Below are 22219 nucleotides of genomic sequence, written 5' to 3'. Positions count from 1 at the left end.
GGAATGATGTTTGGAATGATGTGTGGAATGATGTGTGGAATGATTTTTGGAATGAGGTGTGGAATGAGGTGTGGAATGATGTGTGGAATGATGTGTGGAATGATGGGAGTAATGAGGTGTGGAATGAGGTGTGGAATGATGTGTGGAATGATGTGTGGAATGATGTATTGAATGATGTGTGGAAAAGATGCGGAATGATATGTGGAATTCTGTATTGAATGATGTGTGGAATGCTTGTGGAATGATGTGTGGAATGATGTGTAGAATGATGTGTGGAATGATGTGTGGAATGATGCGTGGAATGAGGTGTGGAATGATGTGTGGAATGATGTGTGGAATGATATGTGGAATGATGGGTGGAATGATGAGTGGAATGATGTGTGGAATGATGTGTGGAATGATGTGTGGAATGATATGGGGAATGATTTATTGAATGATGTATTGAATGATGTGTGGAATGATGTGTGGAATGAGGTGAGGAATGATGTGTGAAATGAAGTTTGGAATGATGTGTGGAATGTTATGTGGAATGAGGTGTGGAATGATGTATGGAATGATGTTTGGAATGATGTGTGGAATGATGTGTGGAATGATGTGTGGAATGAGGTGTGGAATGAGGTGTGGAATGATGTGTGGAATGTTATGTGGAATGATGGGTGTAATGAGGTATGGAATGAGGTGTGGAATGAGATGTGGAATGCTATGTGGAATGATGTGTGGAATGCTGTGTGGAATGATGTGTGGAATGATGTGTGGAATGATGTGTGGAATGCTGTGTGGAATGATGTGTGGAATGAGATTTGGAATGATGTGTGGAATGATGTTTGGAATGCTGTGTGGAATGATGTCTGGAATGCTGTGTGGAATGATGTTTGGAATGATGCGTAGAATGAGGTGTGGAATGATGTGTCGAATGATGTGTGGAATGATATGTGGAATGATGGGTGGAATGAGGTGTGGAATGAGGTGTGGAATGATGTATGGAATGATGTGTGGAATGATGTGTGGAATGATGTGTGGAATGATGTGTGGAATGATATGTAAAATGATGTCTTGAATGATGTTATGAATGATGTGTGGAATGATGTGTGGAATGAGGTGAGGAATGATGTGTGAAATGAAGTTTGGAATGATGTGTGGAATGTTATGTGGAATGAGGTGTGGAATGATGTATGGAATGATGTTTGGAATGATGTGTGGAATGCTGTGTGGAATGATGTGTGGAATGAGGTGTAGAATGAGGTATGGAATGATGTGTGGAATGATATGTGGAATGATGGGTGTAATGAGGTGTGGAATGAAGTGTGGAATGAGATGTGGAATGCTGTGTGGAATGATGTGTGGAATGCTGTGTGGAATGATGTGTGGAATGATGTCTGGAATGATGTGTGGAAAGCTGTGTGGAATGATGTGTGGAATGCTGTGTGGTATGATGTGTGGAATGATGTATGGAATGACGTGCGGAATGATGTGTGGAATGATGTGTGGAATGAGATGTGGAATGATCCGTGGAATGATATGTGGAATGAGGTGTGGAATGATATTTGGAATGATGTGTGGAATGATGTGTGCAATGTTGTGTTCAATGTTACGTGGAATGATGTGTGGAATGATGTGTGGAATGATGTGTGGAATGTTGTATTGAATGATGTGTGGAATGATGTGTGGAATGAGGTGAGGAATGATGTGTGAAATGAGGTGTGGAATGATGTTTGGAAGGATGTGTGGAATGAGGTGTGGACTGATGTGTGGAATGATATGTGGAATGTTGAGGGATGTTGTGGAATGAGGTGTGGAATGAAGTTTGGAATGAAGCGTGGAATGAGGTGTGGAATGATGTTTGGAATGATGTGTGGAATGATGTGTGGAATGATGTGTGGAATGATATGTGGAATGATGAATTGAATGATGTATTGAATGATGTGTGGAATGACGTGCGGAATGAGATGTGGAATGATGCGTGGAATGATACTTATAATGCTGTGTGGAATGATGTGTGCAATAATGTGTGGAATGATGTGTGGAATGCGGTGTGGAATGCTTGTGGAATGATGTGTGGATTGATGTGTGGAATGATGTGTGGAATGATGTGTGGAATGATGTGTGGAATGATATGTGGAATGATGAATTGAATGATGTATTGAATGATGTGTGGAATGATGTGTGGAATGAGGTGAGGAATGATGTGTGAAATTAAGTTTGGAATGATGTGTGGAATGTTATGTGGAATGAGGTGTGGAATGATGTTTGGAATGATGTGTGGAATGATGTGTGGAATGATGTGTGGAATGATGTGCGGAATGAGGTGTGGAATGAGGTGTGGAATAAGGTGTGGAATTATGTGTGGTATGATGTGTGGAATGATGGGTGTAATGAGGTTTGGAATGAGGTGTGGAATGAGGTGTGGAATGATGTTTGGAATGATATGTGGAATGATGTATGGAATGAGGTGTGGAATGATGTTTTGAATGATGTGTGGATAGATGTGTGGAATGATGCGTGGAATGATATGTGGAATGACGTGTGGAATGAGGTGTGGAATGCTGTGTGGAATGATGTGTGGAATTCTGTGTGGAATGATGTGTGGAATGAGATGTGGAATGATCCGTGGAATGATATGTGGAATGAGGTGTTGAATGATATTTGGAATGATGTGTGTAATGATGTGTGCAATGTTGTGTTCAATGTTATGTGGAATGATGTGTGGAATGATGTGTGGAATGATATGTGGAATGATGTATTGAATGATGTGTGGAATGATGTTTGGAATGAGGTGAGGAATGATGTGTGAAATGAGGTGTGGAATGATGTTTCGAATGATGTGTGGAATGAGGTGTGGACTGATGTGTGGAATGATGTGTGTAATGTTGAGGAATGTTGTGGAATGATGTGTGGAATGATGTTTTGAATGAAGCGTGGAATGAGGTGTGGAATGATGTGTGGAATGATGTGTGGAATGTTATGTGGAATGATGTGTGGAATGACGTGTGCAATGAGCTGTGCAATGATGTGTGGAATGCTGTGTGGAATGATGTGTGGAATGATAAATGGAATGACGTGCGGAATGATGTGTGGAATGACGTGCGGAATGAGATGTGGAATGTTGCGTGGAATGATATTTGAAATGCTGTGTGGAATGATGTGTGCAATGATGTGTGGAATGATGTGTGGAATGCTTGTGGAATGATGTGTGGATTGATGTGTGGAATGATGTGTGGAATGATGTGTGGAATGATGTGTGGAATGATGTGTGGAATGATATGTGGAATGAGGTATTGAATGATGTATTGAATGATGTGTGGAATGATGTGTGGAATGAGGTGAGGAATGATGTGTGAAATGAAGTTTGGAATGATGTGTGGAATGTTATGTGGAATGAGGTGTGGAATGATGTTTGGAATGATGTTTGGAATGATGTGTGGAATTACGTGTGGAATGATGTGAGGAATGAGGTGTGGAATGAGGTGTGGAATGATGTGTGGAATGATGTGTGGAATGATGCGTGGAATGATATGTGGAATGAGGTGTGGAATGAGGTGCGGAATGAAGTTTGGAATGATGTGTGGAATGATGTATTGAATGATTTGTGGAAGGATGTGTGGAATGGTGTGTCGGAATGATGTGTGGAATGATGTGTGGAATGAGGTGTGGAATGATGTGTCAATTATGTGTGGAATGATTTGTGGAATGATGTGTGGAATGATTTGTGTAATGCGTTGTGGAATGAGGTGTGGAATGATGTGTGGAATGATGTGTGGAATGAGGTGAGGAATGGTGTGTGGAAGGAGATGTGGAATTATATGTGGAATGCTGTATTGAATGATGTGTGGAATGCTTGTGGAATGATGTGTGGATTGCTGTGTGGAATGATGTGTGGAATGATGTTTGGAATGATGTGTGGAATGACGTGCGGAATGAGATGTGGAATGATGCGTGGAATGATATTTGAAATGCTGTGTGGAATGATGTGTGCAATGATGTGTGGAATGATGTGTGGAATGCTTGTGGAATGATGTGTGGATTGATGTGTGGAATGATGTGTGGAATGATGTGTGGAATGATGTGTGGAATGATGTGTGGAATGAGGTATTGAATGATGTATTGAATGATGTGTGGAATGATGTGTGGAATGAGGTGAGGAATGATGTGTGAAATGAAGTTTGGAATGATGTGTGGAATTTTATGTGGAATGATGTGTGGAATGATGTTTGGAATGATGTGTGGAATGACGTGCGGAATGAGATGTGGAATGATGCGTGGAATGATATTTGAAATGCTGTGTGGAATGATGTGTGGAATGATGTGTGGAATGATGTGTGGAATGATGTGAGGAATGAGGTGTGGAATGAGGTGTGGAATGATGTGTGGAATGATGTGTGGAATGATGGGTGTAATGAGGTGTGGAATGAGGTGTGGAATGAGGTGTGGAATGATGTTTGTAATGATATGTGGAATTATGTATGGAATGAGGTGTGGAATAAGGTGTGGAATGATGTTTGGAATGATGTGTGGAATGATGTGTGGAATGATGCGTGGAATGATATGTGGAACGAGGTGTGGAATGAGGTGTGGAATGAAGTTTGGAATGATGTGTGGAATGATGTATTGAATGATTTGTGGAAGGATGTGTGGAATGGTGTGTCGGAATGATGTGTGGAATGATGTGTGGAATGAGGTGTGGAATGATGTGTCAATGATGTGTGGAATGATTTGTGGAATGATGTGTGGAATGATTTGTGGAATGATTTGTGGAATGAGGTGTGGAATGATGTGTGGAATGATGTTTGGAATGAGGTGAGGAACGGTGTATGGAAAGAGATGTGGAATGATATGTGGAATGCTGTATTGAATGATGTGTGGAATGCTTGTGGAATGATGTGTGAATTGCTGTGTGGAATGATGTGTGGAATGATGTTTGGAATGATGTGTGGAATGATGTGTGGAATGATATGTGGAATGAAGTATTGAATGATGTGTGGAATGCTTGTGGAATGTGGTGTGGATTGCTATGTGGAATGATGTGTGGAATGATGTATTGAATGATGTGTGGAATGATGTGTGGAATGAGGTGAGGAATGATGTGTGAAATGAAGTTTGGAATAATGTGTGAAATGTTATGTGGAATGAGGTGTGGAATGTTGTTTGGAATGATGTTTGGAATGATGTGTGGAATGATGTGTGGAATGATGTTTGGAATGAGGTGTGGAATGAGGTGTGGAATGATGTGTGGAATGATGTGTGGAATGATGGGAGTAATGAGGTGTGGAATGAGGTGTGGAATGAGGTGTGGAATGATGTGTGGAATGATTTGTGGAATGATGCGTGGAATGATATGTGGAATGAGGTGTGGAATGAGGTTTGGAATGAAGTTTGGAATGATTTGTGGAATGCTGTATTGAATGATTTGTGGAAGGATGTGTGGAATGGTGTGTCGGAATGATGTGTGGAATGATGTGTGGAATGAGGTGTGGAATGATGTGTCAATGATGTGTGGAATGATTTGTGGAATGATATGTGGAATGATTTGTGTAATGATTTGTGGAATGAGGTGTGGAATGATGTGTGGAATGATGTGTGGAATGAGGTGAGGAATGATGTGTGGAAAGAGATGTGGAATGATGTGTGGAATGATGTGTGGAATGCTGTGTGGAATTATGTGTGGAATGCTGTGTGGAATGATGTGTGGAATGATGTGTGGAATGATGTGTTGAATGCTGTATGGAATGATGTGTGGGATGATGTGCCGAATGATGTATGGAATGACGTGCGGAAAGATGTGTGGAATGATGTGTGGAATGAGATGTGGAATGATATGTGGAATGAGGTGTTGAATGATATTTGGAATTATGTGTGTCATGATGTGTGCAATGTTGTGTTCAATGTTATGTGGAATGATGTCTGGGATGATGTGTGGAATGATATGTGGAATGATGTATTGAATGATCTGTGGAATGATGTGTGGAATGAGGTGAGGAATGATGTGTGAAATGAGGTGTGGAATGATGTTTGGAATGATGTGTAGAATGAGATGTGGACTGATGTGTGGAATGATGTGTGGAATGTTGAGGAATGTTGTGGAATGTGGTGTTGAATGATGTTTGGAATGATGCGTGGAATGAGGTGTGGAATGATGTGTGGAATGATGTGTGGAATGAAATGTGGAATGATGGGTGGAATGAGGTGTGGAATGAGGTGTAGAATGATGTGTGGAATGATGTGTGGAATGATGTGTGGAATGATGTTTGGAATGAGGTGTGCAATGATGTGCGGAATGCTGTGTGGAATGATGTGTGGAATGATGAATGGAATGACGTGCGGAATGATGTGTGGAATGACGTGCGGAATGAGATGTGGAATGATGCGTGGAATGATATTTGGAATGCTGTGTGGAATGATGTGTGCAATGATGTGTGGAATAATGTGTGCAATGCGGTGTGGAATGCTTGTGGAATGATGTGTGGATTGATGTGTGGAATGATGTGTGGAATGATGTGTGGAATGTTGTTTGGAATGATGTGTGGAATGATGTGTGGAATGATATGTAGAATGATGTATTGAATGATGTATTGAATGATGTGTGGAATGATGTGTAGAATGATGTATTGAATGATGTATTGAATGATGTGTGGAATGATGTGTGGAATGAGGTGAGGAATGATGTGTGAAATGAAGTTTGGAATAATGTGTGGAATGTTACGTGGATTGATGTGTGGAATGATGTGTGGAATGATGTGTGGAATGATGTGTGGAATGATGTGTGGAATGATATGTAGAATGATGTATTGAATGATGTATTGAATGATGTGTGGAATGATGTGTGGAATGAGGTGAGGAATGATGTGTGAAATGAAGTTTGGAATAATGTGTGGAATGTTACATGGAATGAGGTGTGGAATGATGTTTGGAATGTTGTTTGGAATGATGTGTGGAATGATGTGTGGAATGATGTGCGGAATGAGGTGTGGAATGGGGTGTGGAATGAGGTGTGGAATGATGTGTGGAATGATGTGTGGAATGAGGGGTGTAATGAAGTGTGGAATGAGGTGTGGAATGAAGTGTGGAATGATGTTTGGAATGATATGTGGAAAGAAGTGTGGAATGAGGTGTGGAATGACGTGTGGAATGATGTTTGGAATGATGTGTGGAATGATGTGTCGAAGGATGCGTGGAATGTTATGTGGTATGAGGTGTGGAATGATGTATTGAATTATGTGTGGAATGAGGTGTGAAATGATGTGTCAGTGAGGTGTGGAATGTTTTGTGGAATGAGATGTGTAATGATGTGTGGAGTGATATCTGCAATGATGTGTGGAATGATGTGTGGAATTATGTGTGGAATGATGTGTGGAATGAGGTGTGGAATGATGTGTGGAATGCTGTGTGGAATGATGTGTGGAATGCTGTGTGGGATGATGTGTGGAATGATGTTTGGAATGACGAGCGGAATGATGTGTGGAATGATGTGTGGAATGAGATGTGGAATGATCCGTGGAATTATATGTGGAATGAGGTGTGGAATGATATTTGGAATGATGTGTGGAATGATGTGTGCAATGTTGTGTTCAATGTTACGTGGAATGATGTGTGGAATGATGTGTGGAATGATGTGTGGAATGATGTGTGGAATGATGTATTGAATGATGTGTGGAATGATGTGTGGAATGAGGTGAGGAATGATGTGTGAAATGAGGTGTGGAATGATGTTTGGAAGGATGTGTGGAATGAGGTGTGGACTGATGTGTGGAATGATGTGTGGAATGTTGAGGAATGTGGTGGAATGATGTGTGAATGAAGTTTGGAATGAAGCGTGGAATGAGGTGTAGAATGATGTGTGGAATGATGTGTGGAATGATATGTGGAATGATGGGTGGAATGAGATGTGGAATGATGTGAGAAATGATGCGTGGAATGATGTGTGGAATGATGTATGGAATGATGTTTGGAATGATGTGTGGAATGATGTGTGGAATGATGTGTGGAATGATATGTGGAATGATGTATTGAATGACGTATTGAATGATGTGTGGAATGATGTGTGGAATGAGGTGAGGAATGATGTGTGAAATGAAGTTTGGAATGATGTGTGGAATGTTATGTGGAATGAGGTGTGGAATGATGTTTGGAATGATGTGTGGAATGATGTGTGGAATGAGGTGTGCAATGATGTGCGGAATGCTGTGTGGAATGATGTGTGGAATGATGAATGGAATGACGTGCGGAATGATGTGTGGAATGACGTGCGGAATGAGATGTGGAATGATGCGTGGAATGATATTTGGAATGCTGTGTGGAATGATGTGTGCAATGATGTGTGGAATGATGTGTGGAATGCTGTGTGGAATGCTTGTGGAATGATGTGTGGATTGATGTGTGGAATGATGTGCGGAATGATATGTGGAATGATGTGTGGAATGATATGTGGAATGATGTATTGAATGATGTATTGAATGATGTGTGGAATGATGTGTGGAACGAGGTGAGGAATGATGTGTGAAATGAAGTTTGGAATAACGTGTGGAATGTTACGTGGAATGAGTTGTGGAATGATGTTTGGAATGTTGTTTGGAATGATGTGTGGAATGATATGTGGAATGATGTGCGGAATGAGGTGTGGAATGAGGTGTGGAATGAGGTGTGGAATGATTTGTGGAATGATGTTTGGAATGATGTGTGGAATGATGTGTGGAAGGATGCGTGGAATGTTATGTGGTATGAGATGTGGAATGATGTATTGAATTATGTGTGGAATGAGGTGTGGAATGATGTGTCAGTGAGGTGTGGAATGTTTTGTGGAATGATGTGTGGAATGATGTGTGGGATGAGGTGTGGAATGATGTGTGGAATGCTGTGTGGAATGATGTGTGGAATGCTGTGTGGGATGATGTGTGTAATGATGTATGGAATGACGTGCGGAATGATGTGTGGAATGATGTGTGGAATGAGATGTGGAAGGATCCGTGGAATGATATGTGCAATGAGGTGTGGAATGATATTTGGAATGATGTGTGGAATGATGTGTGCAATGTTGTGTTCAATGTTACGTGGAATGATGTGTGGAATGATGTGTGCAATGTTGTGTTCAATGTTACGTGGAATGATATGTGGAATGAGGTGAGGAATGATGTGTGAAATGACGTGTGGAATGTTGTTTGGAAGGATGTGTGGAATGAGGTGTGGACTGATGTGTGGAATGATGTGTGGAATGTTGAGGAATGTTGTGGAATGATGTGTGGAATGAAGTTTGGAATAAAGCGTGCTATGAGGTGTAGAATGATGTGTGGAATGATGTGTGGAATGATATGTGGAATGATGGGTGGAATGAGGTGTGGAATGATGTGTGGAATGATGTGTGGAATGATGTGTGGAATGATGTGTGGAATGAGGTGTGCAATGATGTGTGGAATGCTGTGTGGAATGATGTGTGGAGTGATGAATGGAATGACGTGCGGAATGATGTGTGGAATGACGTGCGGAATGAGATGTGGAATGATGCGTGGAATGATATTTAGAATGCTGTGTGGAATGATGCGTGGAATGATATGTGGAATGATGGGTGGAATGAGTTGTGGAATGAGGTGTGGAATGATGTTTGGAATGATGTGTGGAATGATGTGTGGAATGATGTGTGGAATGAGGTGTGCAATGATGTGTGGAATGCTGTGTGGAATGATGTGTGGAATGATGAATGGAATGACGTGCGGAGTGATGTGTGGAATGACGTGCGGAATGAGATGTGGAATGATGCGTGGAATTATATTTGAAATGCTGTGTGGAATGATGTGTCAAATGATGTGTGGAATGATGTGTGGAATGCGGTGTGGAATGCTTGTGGAATGATGTGTGGATTGATGTGTGGAATGATGTGTGGAATGATTTGTGGAATGATGTGTGGAATGATTTGTGGAATGATGTGTGGAATGATGTGTGGAATGATATGGGGAATGATGTATTGAATGATGTATTGAATGATGTGTGGAATGATGTGTGGAATGAGGTGAGGAATGATGTGTGAAATGAAGTTTGGAATGATGTGTGGAATGTTATGTGGAATGAGGTGTGGAATGATGTAGGGAATGATGTTTGGAATGATGTGTGGAATGATGTGTGGAATGATGTGTGGAATGAGGTGTGGAATGAGCTGTGGAATGATGTGTGGAATGTTATGTGGAATGATGGGTGTAATGAGGTGTGGAATGAGGTGTGGAATGAGATGTGGAATGCTGTGTGGAATGATGTGTGGAATGCTGTGTGGAATGATGTGTGGAATGATGTGTGGAATGATGTTTGGAATGCTGTGTGGAATGATATGTGGAATGAGATATGGAATGATGTGTGGAATGATGTTTGGAATGCTGTGTGGAATGATGTCTGGAATGCTGTGTGGAATGATGTTTGGAATGATGCGTGGAATGAGGTGTGGAATGATTTGTGGAATGATGTGTGGAATGTTGTGTGGAATGAGGTGAGGAATGATGTGTGAAATGCGGTGTGGAATGATGTTTCGAATGATGTGTGGAATGAGGTGTGGACTGATGTGTGGAATGATGTGTGTAATGTTGAGGAATGTTGTGGAATGATGTGTGGAATGATGTTTGGAATGAAGCGTGGAATGAGGTGTGGAATGATGTGTGGAATGATGTGTGGAATGATATGTGGAATGATGTGTGGAATGGTTTGTGGAATGAGCTGTGCAATGATGTGTGGAATGCTGTGTGGAATGATGTGGGGAATGATGAATGGAATGACGTGCGGAATGATGTGTGGAATGACGTGCGGAATGAGATGTGGAATGATGCATGGAATGATATTTGAAATGCTGTGTGGAATAAATAGTGCAATGATGTGTGGAATGATGTGTGGAATGCTTGTGGAATTATGTGTGGATTGATGTGTGGAATGATGTGTGGAATGATGTGTGGAATGATGTGTGGAATGATGTGTGGAATGATCTGTGGAATGAGGTATTGAATGATGTATTGAATGACGTGTGGAATGATGTGTGGAATGAGGTGAGGAATGATGTGTGAAATGAAGTTTGGAATGATGTGTGGAATGTTATGTGGAATGATGTTTGGAATGATGTTTGGAATGGTGTGTGGAATTACGTGTGGAATGATGTGAGGAATGAGGTGTGGAATGAGGTGTGGAATGATGTGTGGAATGATGTGTGGAATGATGGGAGTAATGAGGTGTGGAATGAGGTGGGGAATGAGGTGTGGAATGATGTTTGGAATGATATGTGGAATTATGTATGGAATGAGGTGTGGAATAAGGTGTGGAATGATGTTTGGAATGATGTGTGGAATGACGTGTGGAATGATGCGTGGAATGATATGTGGAATGAGGTGTGGAATGAGGTGTGGAATGAAGTTTGGAATGATGTGTGGAATGATGTATTGAATGATTTGTGGAAGGATGTGTGGAATGGTGTGTCGGAATGAGGTGTGGAATGATGTATCAATGATGTGTGGAATGATTTGTGGAATGATGTGTGGAATGATTTGTGTAATGATTTGTGGAATGAGGTGTGGAATGATGTGTGGAATGATGTGTGGAATGAGGTGAGGAATGGTGTGTGGATAGAGATGTGGAATAATATGTGGAATGCTGTATTGAATGATGTGTGGAATGCTTGTGGAATGATGTGTGGATTGCTGTGTGGAATGATGTGTGGAATGATGTTTGGAATGATGTGTGGAATGATGTGTGGAATGATATGTGGAATGATGTATTGAATGATGTGTGGAATGCTTGTGGAATGATGTGTGGATTGCTATGTGGAATGATGTGTGGAATGATGTGTGGAATGATGTATTGAATGATGTGTGGAATGATGTGTGGAATGAGGTGAAGAATGATGTGTGAAATGAAGTTTGGAATAATGTGTGGAATGTTATGTGGAATGAGGTGTGGAATGTTGTTTGGAATGATGTTTGGAATGATGTGTGGAATGATGTGTGGAATGATGTTTGGAATGAGGTGTGGAATGAGGTGTGGAATGATGTGTGGAATGATGTGTGGAATGATGGGAGTAATGAGGTGTGGAATGAGGTGTGGAATGAGGTGTGGAATGATGTGTGGAATGATGTGTGGAATGATGTGTGGAATGATATGTGGAATGAGGTGTGGAATGAGGTGTGGAATGAAGTTTGGAATGATTTGCGGAATGATGTGTTGAATGATTTGTGGAAGGATGTGTGGAATGGTGTGTCGGAATGATGTGTGGAATGATGTGTGGAATGAGGTGTGGAATGATGTGTCAATGATGTGTGGAATGATTTGTGGAATGATATGTGGAATGATTTGTGTAATGATTTGTGGAATGATGTGTGGAATGATGTGTGGAATGAGGTGAGGAATGATGTGTGGAAAGAGATGTGGAATATTGTGTGGAATGATGTGTGGAATGCTGTGTGGAATTATGTGTGGAATGCTGTGTGGAATGATGTGTGGAATGATGTGTGGAATGATGTGTTGAATGCTGTGTGGAATGATGTGTGGAATGCTGTGTGGGATAATGTGTCGAATGATGTATGGAATGACGTGCGGAAAGATGTGTGGAATGATGTGTGGAATGAGATGTGGAATGATATGTGGAATGAGGTGTTGAATGATATTTGGAATTATGTGTGTTATGATGTGTGCAATGTTGTGTTCAATGTTATGTGGAATGATGTCTGGAATGATGTGTGGAATGATATGTGGAATGATGTATTGAATGATCTGTGGAATGATGTGTGGAATGAGGTGAGGAATGATGTGTGAAATGAGGTGTGGAATGTTGAGGAATGTTGTGGAATGTTGTGTGGAATGATGTTTGGAATGATGTGTAGAATGAGGTGTGGACTGATGTGTGGAATGATGTGTGGAATGTTGAGGAATGTTGTGGAATGTTGTGTGGAATGATGTTTGGAATGATGCGTGGAATGAGGTGTGGAATGATGTGTGGAATGATGTGTGGAATGATATGTGGAATGTTGGGTGGAATGAGGTGTGGAATGAGGTGTAGAATGATGTGTGGAATGATGTGTTGAATGATGTGTGGAATGATGTGTGGAATGAGGTGTGCAATGATGTGCGGAATGCTGTGTGGAATGATGTGTGGAATGATGAATGGAATGACGTGCGGAATGAGATGCCTAATGATGCGTGGAATGATATTTGGAATGCTGTGTGGAATGATGTGTGCAATGATGTGTGGAATGATGTGTGGAATGCGGTGTGGAATGCTTGTGGAATGATGTGTGGATTGATGTGTGGAATGATGTGTGGAATGATGTGTGGAATGATGTGTGGAATGATATGTGGAATGATGTATTGAATGATGTATTGAATGATGTGTGGAATGATGTGTGGAATGAGGTGACGAATGATGTGTGAAATGAAGTTTGGAATAATGTGTGGAATGTTACGTGGAATGAGGTGTGGAATGATGTTTGGAATGTTGTTTGGAATGATGTGTGGAATGATGTGTGGAATGATGTGCGGAATGAGGTGTGGAATGAGGTGTGGAATGATGTTTGGAATGATGTGTGGAATGATGTGTGGAAGGATGCGTGGAATGTTATGTGGTATTATGTGTGGAATGATGTGTGGAATGAGGGGTGTAATGAAGTGTGGAATGAGGTGTGGAATGAGGTGTGGAATGATGTTTGGAATGATGTGTGGAATGATGTGTGGAAGGATGCGTGGAATGTTATGTGGTATGAGGTGTGGAATGATGTATTGAATTATGTGTGGAATGAGGTGTGGAATGATGTGTCAGTGAGGTGTGGAATGATGTGTGGGCTGATGTGTGGAATGATGTGTGGAATGTTGAGGAATGTTGTGGAATGATGTGTGGAATGAAGTTTGGAATGAAGCGTGGAATGAGGTGTAGAATGCTGTGTGGAATGATGTGTGGAATGATATGTGGAATGATGGGTGGAATGAGGTGTGGAATGATGTGTGAAATGATGTGTGGAATGATGTGTGGATTGATGTGTGGAATGAGATGTGCAATGATGTGTGGAATGCTGTGTGGAATGATGTGTGGAATGATGAAAGGAATGACGTGCGGAATAATGTGTGGAATGTCGTGCGGAATGAGATGTGGAAAGATGCGTGGAATGATATTTAGAATGCTGTGTGGAATGATGCGTGCAATAATGTGTGGAATGATGTGTGGAATGCGGTGTGGAATGCTTGTGGAATGATGTGTGGATTGATGTGTGGAATGATGTGTGGACTGATGTGTGGAATGATGTGTGGAATGATGTGTGGAATGAGGTGAGGAATGATGTGTGAAATGAAGTTTGGAATGATGTGTGGAATGTTATGTGGAATGAGGTGTGGAATGATGTTTGGAATGATGTGTGGAATGATGTGTGGAATGATGTCTGGAATGATGTGCGGAATGAGGTGTGGAATGAGGTGTGGAATGAGGTGTGGAATGATGTGTGGAATGATGTGTGGAATGATGGGTGTAATGAGGTGTGGAATGACGTGTGGAATGAGGTGTGGAATGATCTTTGGAATGATATGTGGAATGATGTATGGAATGAGGTGTGGAATGATGTTTGGAATGATGTGTGGAATGATGTGTGGAATGATGCGTGGAATGATATGTGGAATGACGTGTGGAATGAGGTGTGGAATGAAGTGTGGAATGCTGTGTGGAATGATGTGTGGAATGATGTGTGGAATGATGTGTGGAATGCTGTGTGGAATGATGTGTGGAATGCTGTGTGGAATGATGTGTGGAATGATGTATGGAATGACGTGCGGAATGCTGTGTGGAATGATGTGAGGAATGAGATGTGGAATGATCCGTGGAATGATATGTGGAATGAGGTGTTGAATGATATTTGGAATGATGTGTGTAATGATGTGTGCAATGTTGCGTTCAATGTTATGTGGAATGATGTGTGGAATGATGTGTGGAATGATATGTGGAATGATGTATTGAATGATGTGTGGAATAATGTGTGGCATGAGGTGAGGAATGATGTGTGAAATGAGGTGTGGAATGATGTTTGGAATGATGTGTAGAATGAGGTGTGGACTGATGTGTGGAATGATGTGTGGAATGTTGAGGAATGTTGTGGAATGTTGTGTGGAATGATATTTGGAATGATGCGTGGAATAAGGTGTGGAATGATGTGTGGAATGATGTGTGGAATGATATGTGGAATGATGGGTGGAATGAGGTGCGGAATGATGTGTGGAATGACGTGCGGAATGAGATGTGGAATGATGCGTGGAATGATATTTGGAATGCTGTGTGGAATGATGTGTGCAATGATGTGTGGAATGATGTGTGGAATGCTGTGTGGAATGCTTGTGGAATGATGTGTGGATTGATGTGTGGAATGATGTGTGGAATGATATGTGGAATGATGTGTGGAATGATATGTGGAATGATGTATTGAATGATGTATTGAATGATGTGGAATGATGTGTGGACTGAGGTGAGGAATGATGTGTGAAATGAAGTTTGGAATAATGTGTGGAATGTTACGTGGAATGAGGTGTGGAATGATGTTTGGAATGTTGTTTGCATGATGTGTGGAATGATGTGTGGAATGATGTGCGGAATGAGGTGTGGAATGAGGTGTGGAATGAGGTGTGGAATGATGTGTGGAATGATGTGTGGAATGATGGGTGTAATGGTGGAATGAGGTGTGGAATGAGGTGTGGAATGATGTTTGGAATGATATGTGGAAAGATGTGTGGAATGAGGTGTGGAATGACGTGTGGAATGATGTTTGGAATGATGTGTGGAATGATGTGTGGAAGGATGCGTGGAATGTTATGTGGTATAAGGTGTGGTATGATGTATTGAATTATGTGTGGAATGAGGTGTGGAATGATGTGTCAGTGAGGTGTGGAATGTTTTGTGGAATGAAGTGTGTAATGATGTGTGGAATGATATCTGCAATAATGTGTGGAATGATGTGTGGAATGATATGTGGAATGATGGGTGGAATGAGGTGTGGAATGAGGTGTGGAATGATGTGTGGAATGATGTGTGGAATGATGTGTGGAATGAGTTGTGCAATGATGTGTGGAATGCTGTGTGGAATGATGTGTGGAGTGATGAATGGAATGACGTGCGGAATGATGTGTGGAATGACGTGCGGAATGAGATGTGGAATGATGCGTGGAATGATATTTAGAATGTTGTGTGGAATGATGTGTGGAATGATATGTGGAATGATGGGTGGAATGAGGTGTGGAATGAGGTGTGGAATGATGTATGGAATGATGTGTGGAATTATGTGTAAAATGAGGTGTGCAATGATGTGTGGAATGCTGTGTGGAATGATGTGTGGAATGATGAATGGAATGACGTGCGGAGTGATGTGTGGAATGACGTGCGGAATGAGATGTGGAATGATGCGTGGAATTATATTTGAAATGCTGTGTGGAATGATGTGTGCAATGATGTGTGGAATGATGTGTGGAATGAGGTGTGCAATGATGTGCGGAATGCTGTGTGGAATGATGTGTGGAATGATGAATGGAATGACGTGCGGAATGATGTGTGGAATGACGTGCGGAATGAGATGTGGAATGATGCGTGGAATGATATTTGGAATGCTGTGTGGAATGATGTGTGCAATGATGTGTGGAACGATGTGTGGAATGCGGTGTGGAATGCTTGTGGAATGATGTGTGGATTGATGTGTGGAATGATGTGTGGAATGATGTGTGGAATGATGTGTGGAATGATATGTGGAATGATGTATTGAATGATGTATTGAATGATGTGTGGAATGATGTGTGGAATGAGGTGAGGAATGATGTGTGAAATGAAGTTTGGAATAATGTGTGGAATGTTACGAGGAATGAGGTGTGGAATGATGTTTGGAATGTTGTTTGCAATGATGTGTGGAATGATGTGTGGAATGATGTGCGGAATGAGGTGTGGCATGATGTGTGGAATGAGATGTGGAATGATGTGTGGAATGAGGTGTGTAATGAGGCGTGTAATGAAGTGTGGAATGAGGTGTGGAATGATGTGTGGAATGATGTGTGGAATGATGTGTGGAATGATGTATTGAATGATGTGTGGAATGATGTGTGGAATGTTGAGGAATGTTGTGGAATGATGTGTGGAATGAAGTTTGGAATGAAGCGTGGAATGTGGTGTAGAATGCTGTGTGGAATGATGTGTGGAATGATATGTGGAATGATGGGTGGAATGAGGTGTGGAATGATGTGTGGAATGATGTGTGGAATGATGTGTGGATTGATGTGTGGAATGAGGTGTGCAATGATGTGTGGAATGCTGTGTGGAATGATGTGTGGAATGATGAAAGGAATGACGTGCGGAATGATGTGTGGAATGACGTGCGGAATGAGATGTGGAAAGATGCGTGGAATGATATCTAGAATGCTGTGTGGAATGATGTGTGCAATAATGTGTGGAATGATGTGTGGAATGCGGTGTGGAATGCTTGTGGAATGATGTGTGGGTTGATGTGTGGAATGATGTGTGGACTGATGTGTGGAATGATGTGTGGAATGATATGTGGAATGATATATTGAATGATGTATTGAATGATGTGTGGAATGATGTGTGGAATGAGGTGAGGAATGATGTGTGAAATGAAGTTTGGAATGATGTGTGGAATGTTATGTGGAATGAGGTGTGGAATGATGTTTGGAGTGATGTGTGGAATGATGTGCGGAATGAGGTGTGGAATGAGGTGTGGAATGAGGTGTGGAATGATGTGTGGAATGGTGTGTGGAATGATGGGTGTAATGAGGTGTGGAATGACGTGTGGAATGAGGTGTGGAATGATCTTTGGAATGATATGTGGAATGATGTATGGAATGAGGTGTGGAATGATGTTTGGAATGATGTGTGGAATGATGTGTGGAATGATGCGTGGAATGATATGTGGAATGACGTGTGGAATGAGGTGTGGAATGAAGTGTGGAATGCTGTGTGGAATGATGTGTGGAATGACGTGTGGAATGATGTGTGGAATGCTGTGTGGAATGATGTGTGGAATGCTGTGTGGAATGATGTGTGGAATGATGTATGGAATGACTTGCGGAATGATGTGTGGAATGATGTGTGGAATGAGATGTGGAATGATCCGTGGAATGATATGTGGAATGAGGTGTTGAATGATATTTGGAATGATGTGTGTAATGATGTGTGCAATGTTGTGTTCAATGTTATGTGGAATGATGTGTGGAATGATGTGTGGAATGATATGTGGAATGATGTATTGAATGATGTGTGGAATAATGTGTGGCATGAGGTGAGGAATGATGTGTGAAATGAGGTGTGGAATGATGTTTGGAATGATGTGTAGAATGAGGTGTGGACTGATGTGTGGAATGATGTGTGGAATGTTGAGGAATGTTGTGGAATGTTGTGTGGAATGATGTTTGGAATGATGCGTGGAATAAGGTGTGGAATGATGTGTGGAATGATGTGTCAATGATATGTGGAATGATGGGTGGAATGTGGTGCGGAATGATGTGTGGAATGACGTGCGGAATGAGATGTGGAATGATGCGTGGAATGATATTTGGAATGCTGTGTGGAATGATGTGTGCAATGATGTGTGGAATGATGTGTGGAATGCTGTGTGGAATGCTTGTGGAATGATGTGTGGATTGATGTGTGGAATGATGTGTGGAATGAAATGTGGAATGATGTGTGGAATGATATGTGGAATGATGTATTGAATGATGTATTGAATGATGTGGAATGATGTGTGGACTGAGGTGAGGAATGATGTGTGAAATGAAGTTTGGAATAATGTGTGGAATGTTACGTGGAATGAGGTGTGGAATGATGTTTGGAATGTTGTTTGCGTGATGTGTGGAATGATGTGTGGAATGATGTGCGGAATGAGGTGTGGAATGAGATGTGGAATGAGGTGTGGAATGATGTGTGGAATGATGTGTGGAATGATGGGTGTAATGGTGGAATGAGGTGTGGAATGAGGTGTGGAATGATGTTTGGAATGATATGTGGAAAGATGTGTGGAATGAGGTGTGGAATGACGTGTGGAATGATGTTTGGAATGATGTGTGGAATGATGTGTGGAAGGATGCGTGGAATGTTATGTGGTATGAGGTGTGGTATGATGTATTGAATTATGTGTGGAATGAGGTGTGGAATGATGTGTCAGTGAGGTGTGGAATGTTTTGTGGAATGAAGTGTGTAATGATGTGTGGAATGATATCTGCAATGATGTGTGGAATGATGTGTGGAATGATGTGTGGAATGATGTGTGGAATGAGGTGTGGAATGATGTGTGGAATGAAGTTTGGAATGAAGCGTGGAATGTGGTGTAGAATGCTGTGTGGAATGATGTGTGGAATGATATGTGGAATGATGGGTGGAATGAGGTGTGGAATGATGTGTGGAATGATGTGTGGAATGATGTGTGGATTGATGTGTGGAATGAGGTGTGCAATGATGTGTGGAATGCTGTGTGGAATGATGTGTGGAATGATGAAAGGAATGACGTGCGGAATGATGTGTGGAATGACGTGCGGAATGAGATGTGGAAAGATGCGTGGAATGATATTTAGAATGCTGTGTGGAATGATGCGTGCAATAATGTGTGGAATGATGTGTGGAATGCGGTGTGGAATGCTTGTGGAATGATGTGTGGATTGATGTGTGGAATGATGTGTGGACTGATGTGTGGAATGATGTGTGGAATGATATGTGGAATGATATATTGAATGATGTATTGAATGATGTGTGGAATGATGTGTGGAATGAGGTGAGGAATGATGTGTGAAATGAAGTTTGGAATGATGTGTGGAATGTTATGTGGAATGAGGTGTGGAATGATGTTTGGAGTGATGTGTGGAATGATGTGTGGAATGATGCGTGGAATGATATGTGGAATGACGTGTGGAATGAGGTGTGGAATGAAGTGTGGAATGCTGTGTGGAATGATGTGTGGAATGATGTGTGGAATGATGTGTGGAATGCTGTGTGGAATGATGTGTGGAATGCTGTGTGGAATGATGTGTGGAATGATGTATGGAATGACGTGCGGAATGATGTGTGGAATGATGTGTGGAATGAGATGTGGAATGATCCGTGGAATGATATGTGGAATGAGGTGTTGAATGATATTTGGAATGATGTGTGTAATGATGTGTGCAATGTTGTGTTCAATGTTATGTGGAATGATGTGTGGAATGATGTGTGGAATGATATGTGGAATGATGTATTGAATGATGTGTGGAATAATGTGTGGCATGAGGTGAGGAATGATGTGTGAAATGAGGTGTGGAATGATGTTTGGAATGATGTGTAGAATGAGGTGTGGACTGATGTGTGGAATGATGTGTGGAATGTTGAGGAATGTTGTGGAATGTTGTGTGGAATGATGTTTGGAATGATGCGTGGAATAAGGTGTGGAATGATGTGTGGAATGATGTGTCAATGATATGTGGAATGATGGGTGGAATGTGGTGCGGAATGATGTGTGGAATGACGTGCGGAATGAGATGTGGAATGATGCGTGGAATGATATTTGGAATGCTGTGTGGAATGATGTGTGCAATGATGTGTGGAATGATGTGTGGAATGCTGTGTGGAATGCTTGTGGAATGATGTGTGGATTGATGTGTGGAATGATGTGTGGAATGATATGTGGAATGATGTGTGGAATGATATGTGGAATGATGTATTGAATGATGTATTGAATGATGTGGAATGATGTGTGGACTGAGGTGAGGAATGATGTGTGAAATGAAGTTTGGAATAATGTGTGGAATGTTACGTGGAATGAGGTGTGGAATGATGTTTGGAATGTTGTTTGCGTGATGTGTGGAATGATGTGTGGAATGATGTGCGGAATGAGGTGTGGAATGAGATGTGGAATGAGGTGTGGAATGATGTGTGGAATGATGTGTGGAATGATGGGTGTAATGGTGGAATGAGGTGTGGAATGAGGTGTGGAATGATGTTTGGAATGATATGTGGAAAGATGTGTGGAATGAGGTGTGGAATGACGTGTGGAATGATGTTTGGAATGATGTGTGGAATGATGTGTGGAAGGATGCGTGGAATGTTATGTGGTATGAGGTGTGGTATGATGTATTGAATTATGTGTGGAATGAGGTGTGGAATGATGTGTCAGTGAGGTGTGGAATGTTTTGTGGAATGAAGTGTGTAATGATGTGTGGAATGATATCTGCAATGATGTGTGGAATGATGTGTGGAATGATGTGTGGAATGATGTGTGGAATGAGGTGTGGAATGATGTGTGGAATGAAGTTTGGAATGAAGCGTGGAATGTGGTGTAGAATGCTGTGTGGAATGATGTGTGGAATGATATGTGGAATGATGGGTGGAATGAGGTGTGGAATGATGTGTGGAATGATGTGTGGAATGATGTGTGGATTGATGTGTGGAATGAGGTGTGCAATGATGTGTGGAATGCTGTGTGGAATGATGTGTGGAATGATGAAAGGAATGACGTGCGGAATGATGTGTGGAATGACGTGCGGAATGAGATGTGGAAAGATGCGTGGAATGATATTTAGAATGCTGTGTGGAATGATGCGTGCAATAATGTGTGGAATGATGTGTGGAATGCGGTGTGGAATGCTTGTGGAATGATGTGTGGATTGATGTGTGGAATGATGTGTGGACTGATGTGTGGAATGATGTGTGGAATGATATGTGGAATGATATATTGAATGATGTATTGAATGATGTGTGGAATGATGTGTGGAATGAGGTGAGGAATGATGTGTGAAATGAAGTTTGGAATGATGTGTGGAATGTTATGTGGAATGAGGTGTGGAATGATGTTTGGAGTGATGTGTGGAATGATGTGCGGAATGAGGTGTGGAATGAGGTGTGGAATGAGGTGTGGAATGATGTGTGGAATGGTGTGTGGAATGATGGGTGTAATGAGGTGTGGAATGACGTGTGGAATGAGGTGTGGAATGATCTTTGGAATGATATGTGGAATGATGTATGGAATGAGGTGTGGAATGATGTTTGGAATGATGTGTGGAATGATGTGTGGAATGATGTATTGAATGATGTGTGGAATGATGTGTGGAATGTTGAGGAATGTTGTGGAATGATGTGTGGAATGAAGTTTGGAATGAAGCGTGGAATGTGGTGTAGAATGCTGTGTGGAATGATGTGTGGAATGATATGTGGAATGATGGGTGGAATGAGGTGTGGAATGATGTGTGGAATGATGTGTGGAATGATGTGTGGATTGAT

This window comes from Pristiophorus japonicus, unplaced genomic scaffold (assembly GCF_044704955.1).
Source record: "Pristiophorus japonicus isolate sPriJap1 unplaced genomic scaffold, sPriJap1.hap1 HAP1_SCAFFOLD_46, whole genome shotgun sequence".
Lineage (NCBI taxonomy): Eukaryota > Metazoa > Chordata > Chondrichthyes > Pristiophoridae > Pristiophorus > Pristiophorus japonicus.
This window is presented reverse-complemented; position numbering follows the sequence as displayed.